This window comes from Pieris napi, chromosome 19 (genome assembly GCF_905475465.1).
Source record: "Pieris napi chromosome 19, ilPieNapi1.2, whole genome shotgun sequence".
Lineage (NCBI taxonomy): Eukaryota > Metazoa > Arthropoda > Insecta > Lepidoptera > Pieridae > Pieris > Pieris napi.
In genome coordinates this window covers 1,193,727-1,212,492 of record NC_062252.1, presented here as the reverse complement: position 1 = coordinate 1,212,492, position 18,766 = coordinate 1,193,727, and the positions used below count along the sequence as shown (strand labels likewise).

Sequence of the window (18,766 nt, the reverse complement as noted above, 5' to 3'; positions counted from 1 at the left end):
ATTTTTACACTTTTAATTTAAAACAAATTTAATTAAATACACTTCTAATATTCGGCAACAAAAGAGTATAAATGCGTACAACCTCACGATTCAGTTGACTATGTCTATGTATTAGGACTGGACAACTTCAAGGAGGTTGGTTCCTAGTCAAATAAAGAGGCCAGTGCAGGGCGTACTGGAAGAAAATGGATGAAGCCTACGTCATGATATTGACCAAATAAAGAGACTGAGGATCATGTGTGATGATAAATAGTAGTGCTGATATAAATTAAGAGCTGCTTGACAAGATCGATCGCCTACAGAATTTCTGCATACATTTTATATTTACCTATTCGAAATATGACGTGTCGAAATTCCGCAGGCAGCTCAGGTGACTACCTATTCCACTCAGACGTGACGCTCATCTCCTTGAACTTCTATACTCAATTCTTTTCAATCCCAAAACTCCCTCTTATCTTAAAAATAAATTCAACTTCTCAGGTCCTTATAACTATATTATGTTACGCTCCTCTAATAGATGCTTTTTGAAAATTACATCTCACAGCTTACCACTTCTTAGGCGTTCTTCTTCTTCTTATTCGTTTAAGAACTCGGGAATTAAGTTGTGGAACAGCTTCGGCATATTCTATCCTGCTAAATCGTGACTTTTGTAATGCTTTTGTTGCAGCACAATTCATGAATCCGTGAAATTAGCTTTTATTGTGAGCTATTATGAGATTAGAATCATCTCTTATAATTTTTATGTATTATGTTACTTGTTTTATAACTGTAACCAAGTAAGTCTAAATAAATAAATAAACCATTTTAAAACGATTTTATACGGGTATCATTTTCCCTTCGGAAATTGCTATTAGCTTTTGTATGTGATCTAGCGGCGGGCATCCAACTAACTAAAATGCGTAAACTAATACGATTGGGGAATGTCAGACGCAGTTTGTGGCCGAGAGCTATTTCGCTTTTGTTTGTAATTGAAATGGACTGATGTAATTGACGTTAATAAAATGGATTAGGTAGTTCATTTAACCGTGCTGCGTCACGTACAGGTTACGCGTTCTATTTTCAAATTATGCACTTTGCTTTATTATTTTTAACAGGGGTGCGGATATATATGATATGTTTATTAAAGATCGATCTCTTTCTTATAGCGGTCATGAGTCATATATGAGTAGAATTTAACAAAGACTTGCACCTGACTTCGTTTAGGAATTCTGTAAATTAGCGGACACGTTCTTCAAGAAAATAACGTAGCAGTTCTAAAAAGGCCGCATACGCACTCGCAAGCCCTCTGGCATTGAGTGTCCATGGGCGGCGGTATCACTTAACATCAGATGAACCTCCTGCCCGTTCTATAATAGTTACAGGACATAACACTCTGTAAAATGCTAATTAAGTGTTACCGACCTTTTAATATATGGAGCAATCAAACGAAACTCTTAATGCCAAAGGGCTCGCAAGTGCGTTGCCGGCCTTTACATATTTTTTCCGTGCATTTTAGGTACTATCATACTCATCCTTTTTTTATATCCTTGAATCGTTTTAGATTTATAACCACACTCAAACGGCTGTTCAATGATAGATCATAGATCAAAAAATTCAATTTCTAAAATAGGTTCCGAGACTCGATTTATAGATCAAAAGAGCTTAGGCTAAAGTACACGTACTGTAGGTGAATCGAACGTGAAAACCTTGAAGAATTTTCCCAGGAAAATATTTCCGATTATCGGAGCACGATACTTTTTGCTTTTGCGATTATTTCCTTTTGCCTGAAGCTTTTGTAATATAATATGTATACCGACAATAGAATAAAATTTTTATTAATTTTAAAGGCGTAGGTAGGTACTTAGGAGCTTTGGTGTTTCAGAGATCTGTGTCTATCATATTATTATTATTCATTCCATGTCATATCTTCATTATCTCTCTATTTGAGTAAAGCCATTCATTTTATTTAACATATATTCTATTTTCATTGCCACCTCTGTTTAAATATATGGAAAGGATCAAGGGAAAGAAGGAGAAGAGGGCGCCTTAAAAAAGAATGGATAGAAGTAGATAGAAGATATAGAAGCGTTAGCAGGAAGCGAATGAAGAACGAAAGCCTATGGATATTTGGAAAAATCTGGAGGAGGCCTTTACCCGTGAAGGGGTTCCGATCAACAGAACTGAAGGAAGCAAGGATATTAGGATAACGGATTAAAATGATCGGTTTTTCTTATTATTGTTATTTATAAATATATTCCACTTTAAGTTAGAGTCAATTCTACGATCGTACCACGACATTTTTTGCATTCACTCTACGTTCATGAATATATCATCCGGTAGTAAATCCATCCTGCCTTTATCTACATATCAATAAAGGATTTCTTTATATGGTCTAGCTATGAGTAATATGTCCATGTTTAAGTGTGCGTTGTCCACACAGTATAAAAACTATAACATTTAAACTGAATTCACAAAACGGTTGGTCTTCTGTGTGTGCTGGGATGCGTGGACTCTATTACTAATTTTGGTTGGTGTGTGAGACCCTGAATTCAAATCTCGGTTGTGCACCAATATATTTTCTATCTTTGTACGTAATACTTACTTGCTTGAAAACATCGTGAAGAAATCGGCATGTCTATTTGAAGTGAAACTTCTTTAGGGTAATTTTTTTACGGATGAAACGTAATAATAATAATATTAGCGTCACGAAGATGTGCAGCGTTTTTGTCGAAGAAAAGGGAGAGAACGATTGAGACCGATGGAAAGAAAGTGAGAAAGGCGAATTACCTTATAGCCATTATATTTTAAAATTAAAATTTCGTAAAGAGAATTTATGAAATATTAGTATTTTATACGTACGTAGTATATATAAATCTCAAATTACGAATTGTAAATTAAAATGCCACGTGTTTTTATTTTCGAAGAAATAAATTTAAAAAGTTAAATTTATAATTTGTATTAAATATCGACACTTAATATTTCAATGACAATTAAATTGCTAACATATCTTCCTTTTTCCCTCCCTCTAATTCTCGGAAATATAAAGTTCTAGATTTGTATTTTAAATGAAAACAAGACTTAAAAATTAGTTTGCCAAAGAAGTTTCACTTCTGACATATTGTGTATTGTGTACCTACTATGTACGCACGCACTCATTTATTAAAGTTGGCACATCATATTTATAATGCTTTATGTACAGTCTATGTTACAAGATATTCTTAAATACATGACAATTATGGTAAACATAAATTTTAGATTTTACTGGTAATTTTTTGTTTAATGATGCGGATTCAGTATTAGATAGGCGCTTAACAATGCATTTTATTTAAATTGATATGTCTAAGATCTACTATTTAAAGACGAAGGAAGTTTCCCTACCTTTAAATATGTCTTTACTAAGTGTTTGTCATTAACTAGTACCTATACAACTTTATCATACCTGCCTATGAGTTAATGCGTAAGCGCGTTTATCGGGTGTGCCGTGTGCGCTATCGGTGAACGACACAAATAGATAAAGAGAATAAGGAAACTCATACGAAAATCACTTTCTAAATGTAGATTTGTGATAGATTAATTATGATTAGATTAATTAGTTATTAGAAACGAGTGAGGTTTCAATTCTCGGACTTAACTAGTATAGTCACGTCTTGACTTAATATCCTATAACCTCTAGAGGGGGTAGAGGGCGTCCATAGTGAGTCCATCGCGCTCTAAGTCTTTCCGGCTGTCTTTGCCTCATCCGAAACTGTATTGCCAGGTTTGCTTCGGACGGCCACGCTTCCACTATGCGGGTTCCAATCAAACGCCTGCTTGACAACAAGCAAACGGGCAGGAGCCTCACCTGATGTTAAGTGATATAAGTGGGCAACGGACACTTACTTTGCCAGAGGGCTCGCAAATGCGTTGCCGGCCTTTTAAGAATTGGTACGCTCTTGAAGGCCCCTAAGTCGAATTGGTTCGCAAATACATCGGTGGGGAGCTGCTTTCACTGCTTTTCTGCTGGTTTGTAGAACGACGGACGTCGAGGTGATACGGATGGAATTTCGTATTCTGCCTCAATGTCCGATTATGAAACTCAGCTGCAGGTATCCGAACAACAAACACTCTCCATGGTAAATGTGGTATAAGATGTAATTGGAATCTCTTCGGAGTGTAAGGTCTATCCATTTCCACTTGCATCGCTTGAGCTGTTGGCTGTAGTCATGAAGAGTTTCCTAAAAAACCCTAAAGATATACTTTAGATAGATAGATAGTGACCGTGTATATGTGATAAATCGTGAAATGAATCGATTTTAATTAAAGTTATTTGTTTATTGAAAGCTGCTCTATCAGAGACAACGGGCTGTATTTAATTCACTTAAAAATCCATTAATATATCGATTCTCTACCATAGAGTTCTTTGTATAAAATAGGAGTTGGAAAGTAAGATAAAGCAAGAACTGAGACGGAAGTTAGATAATTATAGGTAAGTATTGTGCTCAGGCGACGCGACGTCGTCAATTGATAACTACCTTGCCATCGCCATATTTGTCGTTAGATATTGACTAGATTAGCTTTAATTGGAATATGAACTATACATTTGTGTCATAGAATGAAGTCAGCAAAAAAGGGCATTGACCGTGTAGTTATTTACACTTTGTTACCTTAAACATACATACAAAAATAACAGTTTAAGCGATATTTCCAGGCAAGCCTAGTATGAAAAAGAAGAGAAATCTACTGAGGGTAAAGTACAAGTGTACAATAATTAACAAAAAATCATAAATTTACACTAAACTAAAATAAATATTTTTTTTAAATATGTTCGAAAGAATAATTTCCTATAAGCCTAGGACTTATCTAAAATAGACTTAAAACCGAAAAAGACAGGCCACGGATTACAGATTAAAATGCCGCCCAAAGTATTATCTATAATATAAAGTCTAGTAAAACATCTTTAAGACTAAAGCTTTCAACGATAGTAATAAAAATTTGTTAAAACATTGAACGTCGTATATTTGTATTTCAAAATTGAGTTTTTCCATTTCAATGGAACAAAGGTAGGTTTCATTTTGTCGTGCGGGCTTTAACTCATTCGTTGTTCAATATGCATGAGCGGCCGAAATATTGTTAACCGTTTGATGCTATTGTATGTGATCAATAGACATTGGACTGAAAGTATACGAAAAGGCTGTTTTTCCTTTATTAATTTTTGGACTTGAAACAGAATCTACTCATAACTAAGTAACGGATTATATAGTAGAAGTATAGAATAGTATAGTAGTATAGTATAGAAGACTAGCTGACCCGGCAAACGTTGTTTTGCCATGTATGTTATTTCTAGAAAAAAAAATTTTAGTTCAATAAAAATTACTATCTACTATTATAAAAAATAGGTGTTGATCGTAGAGGGGTGAAAATTAAGGGTATATTTTTGTATGTTGTATCATAAGAAATATTTTTTTTGTCTAATAATTAAAATAAAAAATTTAGGGGTTGACCACCCTTAACATTTAGGGGGACGAAGAATAGATGTTGTCCAATTTGCAGCCGATATGCATACAAAATTTCACGAAAATTGGTCAAGGCATTTCGGAGGAGTTTAATTACAAACACCGTGATACGAGTATTTTGTATATTACATAAATCTTGATGTCCATTCATGCAAATGTGTACTGAGTAAAATAAGCATAGGTATTACTACTGGTTATGCCCCTGTCTGATATACAATGAATCGAACTTGGTGATGCCCTCTTCGGGCCTTATGGTCAGATTTGCAGCAGTTCATTTGCAACAGCAGTTTTATTAAGACAATTAAGGTTACTACACAGTCAATGACTACCTGGAAGATAAAAACGCTTGGCAATAGTTCTAATTATATTCTTATAATTTGATTTCTTATCTTTGAAGTGTTATGAATATGTGTGTAATGGTGAATGTGGTAAATCACAGAACAGATTTTTTTTTTACTTATGTAACTTTAATGACGTTGTGGTTTATGACATTTTCCTTTGAATAATTGTAATGTAAAGGGAGGGCAAAACTTGCTGAGTTTCTTGCCCGTTCTTCTCAGAACAAGGCCTCCTGGTAGTTTTGCGAACGGATGGCGTAGCCCTGCTCTTTCGTGAATTTTGTAAACGTTGTTGACATTCATAAGCATGCTCTAAGAAGCATCTAAATTGAATAAACGTATTTTGATTTTGATTTTTTGATTTTGAATTAGACAAGTGTGCCTTATAACGACATGTCTTTAATTTTTGGTCTAAGATATTTTTTGTGAATTTTTTGGGGCACTTCTCTTTAAGGGGTCGTTCAAGTAGGTAATACGTAACGCACCGTAACGTTTTTCTGTACCCAAGTACAGAACTGTACCCAAGTATAGTAAAACGTTTCGTGACCACCTAGTGACTCTTTATACCTAAAAGTTATCATTATGTGGTGTAAATTACTGGAAAGTCGAAAATAATATTAACAATAACGCGTAATTCAATCCCCGCCCCGCATCGTAACGTTTTACAAAAGGACCCCCCTCCCAAAATTCGTTACGCAATACTTGAACGCTCACTAATATAATGGTCGCGTTTTTTAATTTAATAGTAAATTCGAAGAACCAATTGTAAAACCTACGTCAGTAATATTGCAATATGCATGACAGAAATCCTTCACGCGGAGTTGGTTTCCTTAAGAGGAACTTCTTCAAGATAAAATAAATAACATTTAATTTTTTATTACTTTTGTCACCCATTCAACACAACACAATTTATTTTTCTGACCTGTTTGAACGCAACCTGTGGGTGTACATTTTCTTATACATAACGCCTTGTACTTTTAACTTACAATTTGAAGCGTGTGTTTATACGGTGACAGGTCTTCGTGTCTGGTATTATCTTGTAAAATGTATAATTGCCCTCATACTACTAATTGCTTTAATAGCTGTTGTATTTATTTATATCGCGTGTTGTATTGCAAATAAGACAAAACATTGTACAATTGTATGTGCGATTTAATTGTGCGACTCGTCCCTGTGGTCTTCTTTTTATGTGCTTCAATTAACACTCGCTAGTACAGTGCAATTTTAGCCCTAAAATAATAATCGATGGCGTGTGTCAGGCACAGAAACTGATCACCGGAAAAATTATCACGACCTCAGAAATCTATGGCTAAGACCGAATTGTAGCGCTAATGTTTTTTTATAAGACAAGTTATTCATATCGAAAGGAAATTACATTTCATTTTAATTCAATTATGTAGGTACATTTAACATACGCTTTCTGAAAGTTTTCAAAGATTAACCTTACTTCTTTTTTGTTTCAGGTAATCCTTGGACTGTATCAAAACATTATGTTATATCAAACTAGGACAGGATTCCCGCTAACGTGGCTTGCGATGAGAAAATACATAGACCTGTCCTTTATATTGGGGGATTATGCGACTTCATACTGACTGATGCGTTGGTAATATTAGTATAAGATCCCGCTATACAACGACCTTCACCGAGATGCTTATTTAATGAAACTTATTTTATATTTAATTTAATATGTCAATAAATATAATCCATATGGGTTGCCTAGCAAATTTCAGTCCAGAGTATGTTTAATTAATATTAAAAAAAAAATTTTTTTTTTGTAATTAGCATGTAGTAAATTTTTTGAACTTTTTTCAATCAATATTTTTAATCAGGGTAGTATTATATATGTATCACTATAACTTTCTTTTATACTAAAGATGTATATATACTTTAGTGTCACATAAAAAATATACACATAAATAATTAATTGATTAAAAACAACCTAACTTTTGCATATTCTATGGGCTTCATACTTTCGATTGGTATAGAATTTATCTAATAATCATACCGGTGAAATGTTTAAAAAAATATTTTTTTTTTAAATTAATTAAAAATACTCTGGACTGAAATTTGCTAGGCAACCCATATGGATTATATTTATTGACATATTAAATTATATATAAAATAAGTTTCATTAAATAAGCATCTCGGTGAAGGTCGTTGTATAGCGGGATCTTAGACCATATAGCCTACATACATGTAAAGCTTATAGTTTTGGCAGTAACTTAACGCTTTCACAGTTGTGTGTTCGAATCACGGCCAATAAACTTTTCTATGTTCACAATTGACACTAGCTCGTACTGTGATGTAAACATACTTTAGATCTAAAATGGCGTGTGTCAATGACGGCTGTGCAAGAAACAAATGAACACGAAATTGTTCAATCTGATGACAAGATGGTTGCACTGGTGTTTTGTACGTAAAGCTGTCAGACGTATTGTGTAAATAGTTTTTAATTTACATACTGTGACCGGTTTGAACCTGATACTGTGAACAGGTGTGCCTGTCACCTGTTGTTTATTTAAATCCTTTTCAAATTGAATACATACAAAATACCAAAAAGACCTCAAATATTGAATGTTTTGTCCTATTCATTCATGTCGCTTTAAATAAAGACAAAAGTATTTTTTGATATGTGATATTAAATAACTAACATCGTTAAGTTAAATAGAGAAAGAAAGACTTCGAAACTCCATAGCACAGACATAACATTTATTACTAACAAAACACACACACAGAAACAAACAAAATAACAATAATAAAGAATTTTTTTTTTCTTTTAAAGAACAAGGTGCGTTTTAAGTGTGCAATGCGGGTGTGTTGTGGTTGTAATTGGCCCTCGCTCAGCATTGTGCTGAGGAGCAGACTGGTCCACAGCGCTGGTCATTCTGCCTCAGACCACAGCAGCAAGTTTGCGCCTCAGTCGCAAAAAAAAAAGAAAAAACTAAGTAGAAAAAAATTATATTAGTAAAAGTTAGGAGTGTAAGTTGTAAATTTCAGGCTAGCATTGTATGAGTGTGGGGATAAGGTGGTTATTGAAAAAAATAAGCATTTTTGAATAACCTTACTATATAAAATCTATAATAAGTTAATTTTTACACCTAATTTCAATAGAACAGGGGGCAAAGACAGATGCCGATGTTAATTAATACCGCCGCCCATACACTATCAGTGCCAGAGGGCTCGCAATTGCGATGATATAATTCTTAAAAAGCCGGCAGCTTTTTAAGAATTATATCATCATAAGAATGCTAAATAATCCCTTAGATTATACTGGCCTTATTAGACCTTTATTCATTTAAATTATATGCCGTGCGATGCCAGAAGAGAGCGAAAAATAAAAAGGATAAAAATCTGACTAATTTGCTTTATAAATTATACAGTCAGTGTAATAACTTATCATAAACAAAGGTCAAGAATCTCGCTTTAAAACAAATCTCAAAGTGAGACAATTCATCATTTTCAGTGTTTTTGTTTTCACTGACACTTGACAAATTAACGGCTGACTCGCAATAACGGTTCAAAAACTTATCTTGAATGAAGAATTATTTCTTAACGTGGGAGTCAACAAGGGTAATTTATACTTAAACTGATCATGAAATAAGATTTATCTTCCATTAGATAAAACAATATATAAATAAAAATGCGAATATACGAAAATTTATATCGTATTAAGTGTTTTTTTATATGTACTGCTGTCGCCTATTCGAGTTGAAGCAAAACCATAAGGAACTGAGATAACTACGAAATCACACACACATGCATGCACGTCACGTACACAACAATAACTACAATATACATGTGTGCAATTATCAATTAGTCGTGTTATTAAATATTAGATTTTATGTATGTCGCAGATTCGATGCGATTCATTTTAGCCGGATAGTTATCCTAGTTAGACTTAGAATTCAACGATCGATTCAACGCACTACTGACAAATTGACTTTGACACATTGACAATTTACAACCTGTAAGGTGTCTATGATATTGCCTTTAGTCTAATAAAACGAATGACACCGTGGTCTCTTATTACATAATCTCTGACATATATATATATATAAATATAAATATAGAGCCTCTATTCGTTTTTTAACGGGTGAGAATGTATTTTTTGCAAATAAATACGGACAGTACATGAGTATTTAAGTTTCGTCTCAAAGCGACAAGACGGGGGCTTGTCTGACAACCACAAAATGGGCCCTAGGATCCAGTGAGGCTTTTTCATATTTTAGCGAGCTTTAGCTTCAGTAATGAATATTTTGTTTCTTTTATTTGTGTGTAAAATGATAAAGACAAAGCATTATATTCGATTGTGCAGAGGCCGGCATATTTTGGCATGACTCTGAGGTTCCAAAAAATAACAGGCAGCGCACGCTTACAACAACTGTCAGCCACACTCTCAAATACGTACACAACCCATACACATACCTTCACGCTTACTTTTTATACATTGATTTCATCTTCGGACGTCGAGGCAAAATACGTAATTCCACCCGTATCACCTCGACGTCCGCCGTTCCACAACTGACCCTTCTCAAGGCAGTTTTTGCCGCGCACTACCATCTACCGCTATGTGGAACCAGAACTGAAGTATTTCCGAACCAATCCGACTTAGGGTCGTTCAAGAAAAGGGCGTACCAATTCTTAAAAGGCCGGCAACGCAATCGCGAGCCCTATCGAATTGAGAGTGTCCATGGGCGGCGGTATCACTTCACATCAGGTGAGCCTCCTGCCGTTTGTTCTATAAAAATATACTTAAGGTCTTATACGACTTTTGTTTGATTCGAGGTAACACTGAGACTAATTTTTCTTAAAAAAATATTTTAATCATACACCATGTACCACAGAATAATTGTCTAGTCACCACAAGAATCTAGTAACAACACCGGGACTCCCCCGTGTGGGGACTAGTGTTAGAATAATTTTGTCAAAACCATATTTCTGTCATGAATAAAGTTTATTTATTAGACGTATATACTCAAAGCTTGTACGTTTTTGCAAATGGTTAGTTTTTAGCGACATTTAATTCAGTATTGGTGCTACTTGTAGTGACTGGTCGCACTTGAATTCGTGTATGCGGTGATGTTAGTTATTTCGACTATGTATTTGCGTGCTGTTCCCACGAGAACGCACACGCACGCACTTACAGCGTGCTCCTATTTCACCATGCCTCCTGTTGATAAAGGCAAAATCTTTGTTTTTAATTTAATTTATTATTATTTATTATTTAGGATGTCATGTGGAACATGGTGTAATAGTGAAGCGTTAGAACTGGCAGTAAATGTAAAATTAGAAGCAGTTTATTTATATCAATTTTTTTTTTGGCGTTCATAAGTGTACTTTGTGTTTTCCTGTATGACTTTATTATTCGGATTATTAATGATAGAATTTCCTAATGAATGCTTACAGTATTAATAAAACAGTAATATCACTTCCGCTCAGTATTCCACGCCTCATTATAAAACAACCAAAAACTTCTACAATTAACGTTTAAAATTGCAAAGTTTGTGTCAAGCGAGTCACGAACCGAGAAAGTTGTGGAGTTTGAATTAATAAAATTGAACGTAGTTTAAAATGCCTAGATTAGCATAAAGCCGGGAAAGTTAATGTGAGTTCCGAGCTAATGTGGTTTAGGCGGATTCGTCCGATAGTTATTCGATAACTTTTTTAATATTACCACAGAGATTCCTCCACTAATGTCTATAATCACATTTACACCTTATTTATTTGGGAAACAAAACAGATACATTGGATGTATCCACAAAAAGTTTCACTGGTAAAAAATATGATACAGAACAAAGCACAACAAAACATGACAGCACAAGATTAATATCCGGAGGACGACAAACGTACTAGTAGCTATAATAAAGAAGAAAGAACTAGGATTACGACATTAATAGTTGCTTTAAATTATTTTTAAATGAAGCAGTAGAGGAGTGCGAAAAAGGGTCGATGTTAGTGGTAGAATCCTAAGTTGAACACATCATAATATGAAGAGGCTCGCGGAACCCAATTTTGGTTCTGAGAGTCGGAAGATTAAAGGTTACCTTACGGTTTAAGATTTTTATTTCTCTTAAGAACATTACAATATTCACTTTTAGAATATATTCTAAAACAATAATACATTACGCTTACTAATTAATTGTATATTACAATAGTAAAAATAATACAACAGCAGGGAAGAAACAGAAGATGTAAAACGAGTATTAAGAATATCCATAGCGCAAAATCACCTGCATCATGAGCGTACCCCACATACACACCTTCACGTACATACCCTCACTGATACACCATCACACAACACAGCCAAATTAGGTATCACTTAGTTAAATTGAATAATTTTTATTGTTTGTTTCCTTTTGTAAATTTTTGTAGGTAAATATTATGTATTCCATCTCATCATATTTTTAGTGTAATTGTTTGTTATTATATATAATTTTTGTTAGCTGTAGGGTTACGAAATAAATACATAAAAAACAGATTTAACATATTAAAGAAAGCTTAATTTAATAATACAAAGAAAAAACAACAATGAATAATAAATAGAAGTAATTTAACAAATAACACACAAATCTAATTTAATGTCAGTCAAAGCCAGAGCAGGCACCTTCACAGATAATAGGCACACACACACGCGAATCTCGGTCACACTGATACATCTATTTAACTGATTATTTTGATTTACATATATTTAGGTGCTTTACGCGTCTACTATTATTGCTTAAATATACATCGAAAAATTCATTGCTCAAATGAACGCACGCTTAACCGCTAGGCTAGATTATATTGTAATAAATTAAATTTATTGAAACCCTTCTCACTGGCTCCGGAATTCTGAATCTGTTTCTCCTAAAAGCGATGCCGATTTGTTGAGTTTTTTATGCGGTTCCAAGGTTGCTACTTCAGCGCTATGAACATTGATAGAACTACAACGATATTCAACGATATTCGCCCTCCTTTAAATTTAATAATGTTAATTTTTTTATATTAATGCATCGAAGTGTAAATAAAATAATATTAATATAGAAATATTAAAGAATATAAAAGAAATGGCGCGTAGCAAATACGTATTTTGTTCGTACAAAATCCACACTGCACCGGTGCTAATCCGCACAGTCGACAAAAAATTATTGACAATCTATTCTACGGTTAACGTCACATTTTATAGAACATAAATAAAAGCAGTATACGTAATCAAGTATCAGTTTCGCTCCATTGGCAACAATTTTCTGAGGCGACTAAGCGAATAATACAGTAATTAAATTACCATGACTCTGCTTTATATGGTTTTTGTTCACGTTAAAATAAACCACAGAGTCGGTGAATGAAGCAAGGGTGTGTCAAATGTCAAATGGGCCAAATTAAAAAAAATTGGTCTATGGTCAGAATGTGTACTAGGACCTATTTCTTTGTGTGAAGGGACTTTGGAAAATATTATACGTACTAGATATGCGCTTATATTTGCATTCTTATTTACAATATATATTAATGGTCAATAAACAACAGATTATAATAAATCGTTTATTTGCAAAGAAATTGGTACATTTAGATTGATTAATTATAAAATAACCGCACAATCAGCCATATAAAAATAAACATGCAAATGTAATAATAATCATCATGTCTTAATAATAAGAACAGTTAAGTTATTTCGAACTGTTGTCGTAACTTAAGGACTAAATACTCTCCCACGCTATTTTATAGACTTGCCTTTAAAAAAAAAACCCTTGAAAGCATTGACCCACGTAGTCCTGGAATGCGAGGCTGTGGCTAAACAACGTGCAGATATCCTCGGAACAGTAAGGTCGCTATGGAAGCCTGCGAAGTGCCCAGGAAGCTGTGCCCAGCAGCTGTGCTTTTGGAAGGAGTTAGGCTGGCTAAATTAGCCAGGACGTTAACGCACAACGGACCTATTGAGAGTCTAAGTGCGGAAACTGAGTACACAAACCAATAACAAAGCATTACGCGGCAGTGATCTATAACTTCTATATGTAGGTACACATATATATATATATAGGCTTTTAGGAATTAAAATACACAAATTTAAATTACCAATAGATCATAAATCAAATGACAATAAATAAATGTTAGATTTTGTTTGAAAGCAATACACAGTAAAGAGTATATTCGTTTACGGTATTTTTGTGACAAACATCAAACTGATACACAAAAGTCAAACAGCTCCTTAACTTTAGCGCAGTAATTAAAGGAATGTTACCAATAAACCCGTTTATTAACGTAATTAAAAGTTTATTAGTTAAGGTATCAACATGTCTTTGAGCGTAGTTAATTATTTTGAAAACTTTAAAAATTTCTCTTTAACACGTTCACTGCGTAACAGGCCGATATCAGCCTGCCGCGGTATTTCCGCTGGTGCGGACGAAGAAATCTATGTCCCTCTCGCTGGTGCGTAACGATTATCTCAGGTGTTTGTAAAAATTCGACAGGGACAAATATATATTTCATCTTGCGGTCAAAATTGTAGGTTTTCCCCATCAAAACATAACGGCAGGCTTTTATCGACCTACCACGCACTGACGCTGCTTTGCATCCGCTGAGTGCGGCAGTGGGCCTATTTCAGCCCGCCCTCCCAACAGGCAGCTAGCGACCCGATACCGCACAGAGCGCGCCCCCCGCCAGTTAGTGTTGTGCTGTCTAATTGATCTGACGTTCGATATAATCAGCGATGGCAAGCAATAAAAGAAAAATACAAATTTTGGAAAATAGAGTATTTCGCCCTGCCGTTATTGATAGTGATAGTGACAGCAGTGAAGAAATATTTTCCTTTAAGAAAAATAAAAGGAATTTGGAAACAAATGTGCACGGAAAACAAAGCACAAGCGGTAAGTTTTGTTAACTACCTATACATATCAACATATCGGCCTTAGACTCATAATGACGTGGGGATTTTTCATGTAATACCATCCTTTATGAAAATGATTATTCTTAAAAACTAGCCTTCTACACTCTACAGTAAATAGTTTTTGCAATTTGATTTTTACGTATAACGTCTTATAAATCGATGAACGCCGGCCGCTTGTTCCACCTGAGCCGTGTGTCAATGTGGTTGTAGGTGTGGTTATATGTTGTTGTTGGTATGGTTGTGGTTGTAGTTGTATGTGGTAGCTTTATCGCTGAGAGCTGACGTTATCACGTAAAATTATCGTCCGTAAACCGACTTTAATATACAACCTTGTCTTCGCCTTGCTCATGGTCAGCGGACAGTTAAGTTCTTCAGATTAACTCGCCAAATTCAGGCGGCTGGCACGGCAATGGCGCTTTCTTATTTGATAAATTTGTTATATATTATTTATATACACTCGCGAGCAAACAAATCGACTCAAGCGCTACCTCTGCATTCAAAGATTGTTTTAAGTGAAACTATACAACATTTTAATAAAAATGATATGTCATTTGAAAGCTTAAAACTTCAGCTTTTATGAGATGTCATCATTATTAATATCCATGTATCTTTTCTTTTATAATTGGTGTCTGAACTTAAATGGGGGAAAAATGGAATTTTGGTTAAAGGAGTTGTGTTCAGAATTGACAAATAAAACACGTTTTTTTTCTTAAAGAATATAACATTTATTGGTTCACTAATGTGTATTGCCCTAATTACAGCCCGTATTTGGTTCTTCATCGACCTTATTCATTTTTTGACGGTGTCTTGAGGAATACCTTCCTACTCCTCTAACAAAGCTGCTTTCAATTCTTCAAGGCTCGAATGGGCTTGATTTCTTGCTCGTACCCTTTGTTTGAGCTCATCCCATAAATGCTCGACGGGATTTATGTCTGAACTGAGCGCATGCCAGTCCATTGTGTGCAAATCGACTTCTCGAAGAAACTGCTGAGTAACGCGCGCTGTGTGGCATCGAGAATTGTCATACATTAGGATGAAGTCTTCGTCAACAAATCCTGCGTAGGTCACAACATGTTCCAGGAGAATATTTGTGATGTACCCATCAGCTGTCAGTCCTGCTCTTCGGCCTACTCCAGGCACGAAAACGAGCTGGGTTTTACTCTCCAACGAGATACCAGCCAACATCATGCAAGAACCGCCACCATAGGCAACGATTTATGCGAATCAGCATTAGGAAAATCGCTCTCCCGGACGCCTGTAGACCCGGCCTCTCCTGTCACTGCCATGCAGACACATCCTGCACTCGTCAGTCAACAGGATCGACCGCCATTGCCCAATGTTCCAGTTAAGATGCTCTCGAGCAAACTGTAGCCGAGCTTGCCGGTGGCCTGCAGTCAATTTGGGGCCCGTTGCAGGCTTTTTTGGTGTCAGGTTGGCTTCCTTCAGTCGTCTTCTTGCTATCCACTCGCTGACAGCTATACCTTGAACACGTCTCAGCTCGCTCTGCACGTCGACACCCGTAAGGTACCGATTTCACAGGGAGGTTGAGACAATGAAACGGTCGTCTCGTTCAGAAGTACAACGGTGGCGGCTGGTTGTTGGTCTCCGAGTGAATGCTAGAGTCTCTTGTCTATCGTCTGTATACTCGGGATACAGCAGAATGACTCAAGTGAAGCTGGGAAGCGACTAATCGCTGACTGAGTCCTTGTTGCAATAAGACAAAAACTTGAGCGGCTTCTTGAGGTGTGGTATCCATGGTTTCTTGAAAACAATGAATGCAGGTTGCGAAGATGTGTATTGGTCAACTGTTGATAAGCGGCTGATAAAGGTTGAAAGGTAACGGGGGTTTTATAGGGGTAGAGGGTAGCGCAACTGGCTGGTAGCGTAGTGAGTAATTTGTCCCATACGCCCTAATTTCGCAAATTAACATGTTGATAGTCGTTTTATTTAATCGTGTTGATGTTTTTTTTAAAGCTTAGGTTTCAAGCTTTCAAATGACATATCATTTTTATTAAAATGTTGTATACTTTCACTTAAAACAATCTTTGAATGCAAAGGTAGCGCTTGAGTCGATTTGTTTGCTCGCGAGTGTATATTTTAAATATATAAAGTTAAAGAAATCTTTAGTAGAATAAAAAAAGCATTAAACAAAAAAAATATATTAAATAAGAGTACTTTTTTTTGGAAATCTATTATAGATACTTAATCACCCCACGAAAGGAAGCCAAGACCTTTTTTTTTAAACGAAAATCCGTCCGCTCTTACCCCAACACTCCTTGCTCTCGCTAAATGAGTCGCAATAAGAGTCACAGTAAACTTTTTTGTCAACAGCGGACGTTTACAGTAGCCCCAGTGGAAGAAAATTTCATAATCTCAAACCAGTCTCGTTTTCACATGAAACTAAAACCGGTATGTCTTAATGTATTTAAATGTTTTCTTTGCTTTTAGTGTTATAGTATCTGCAGAGCATCTGTCAACATCTCTACACACTTCATTTTTTATTTAATTTTTTACTTACATTACTGTAAAGTTTTATCTAAATCCGTTCAGTAGTTATTGCTTAAAAAAGTAGCAAACATCCATACATCTAAACTTTCACATTTATAATATTAGTGTAGATTAATTTTATCCCACTTACCTTTTTTTTGCATTACAGAATTTAAAAATAAACCTACACCACATACGTCAAAAGGATTGTCTTCACCTCGCTCATCGTCAGTGGACAGATTAAGTATGTATAGCTCAAGAGGATGCAGTCCTTCGCTAAACAATCTATCAGCTTCGAAGCTTATGCATGGCATCGAAATAGATGACAACGAATATCATAACTTGATAAATCTAAGAAAGAAAAAGAAAATAGAAAGGAAAGATTCAAAGACAAAACTTATATTCACTTATTCTTTTGAAGACAGTATGTCGCAAGAGTTAACTGAAAGCAATGAAAATGATGGTTTTTATGACGAAGAACGCAATAAACAGTTTGAAAAAAATGAAAAACAGAAAGAAACACTTAATGACGAAGCAGAGAGAGAGGAAGAAACAGAAAATACTGAAGAGGAAGGTGAAGATGCAGAGAGAGAGGAAGAAACAGGAAATGCTGAAGATGAAGATGCAGAGAGGGAGGAAGAAACGAATGATACTGAGGAGGAAGATGAAGAGCAGGAAAGTGGTGACACAGGCGATGATGAGAGTGATGAATACTCTGCAAGTGAAGATCTATCGGATATAGATAATGATGTTTTAGAGGAAGAGGGAGATGCACAAGATAATAGTGTCAATGAATGGGATGCTATCACAGATTTGACCCCTGAGTTGGAAGCGTGTACTTTAAATGAAAGCACTTTTAATATTCATATAGAAGATATATCTCCTGAAGGTATTTTTTCCTTATTTGTAACTGATGAAATAATAGATAAAATGGTTACAGAAACTAATAAATATGCGTTAAAATACATCACAGAAAAGCAAAATAATAACGAAATGAAAACAAAATCTCGGTTATTATCATGGAAAGCTACGAATAATATAGAAATGCGAAAGATTCTGGGGGTACTACTCGCAATGGGTCTGAACAAAGTGCCTCATATAAATGACTATTGGTCAAAAAAATCAATATATAGAAACGAATATATTGTATCTGTAATGAATCGGGATAGATTTCTGCTATTATTAAAATTCTGGCATTTTTGTGATGATTCGTCAGCCACCCACAATACAAATAAGTTGAAGAAAATTCATGATTTGGCTAATATGCTCAACAGCAGATTCCAAAAAGTGTTGACACCTGGTAAATTCGTCGTTATAGACGAATCAATGATACCATGGCGTGGCAGGCTGAAATTCAAACAATACATTAAAAACAAATCTCACAAGTATGGTGTTAAAATTTACAAGCTATGCACTCCAGAAGGGTATACATATAACTCAATAATTTATTCTGGAAAGGGAGAAAATGGCCGTGAACAGAATCATGGAAAAGTCACCGTACTAAAACTTATTCAAGGACTGGAGAACAAATGTCGTGTAGTAATTGCTGACAATTTCTACTCGTCAATTGAATTGGCGGAAGATCTCCTATCTTACAAAACCCGGTATTG

The 18,766-nt window shown here is 35.1% G+C and overlaps 1 protein-coding gene across 1 annotated transcript in view; it reads left to right on the top strand.

Moving 5' to 3' along the window:
- Positions 1 to 18,766, top strand: part of LOC125059336 (calsyntenin-1) — a 159,774-nt gene that overhangs the window by 30,779 nt on the left and 110,229 nt on the right. The window lies entirely within an intron of this gene.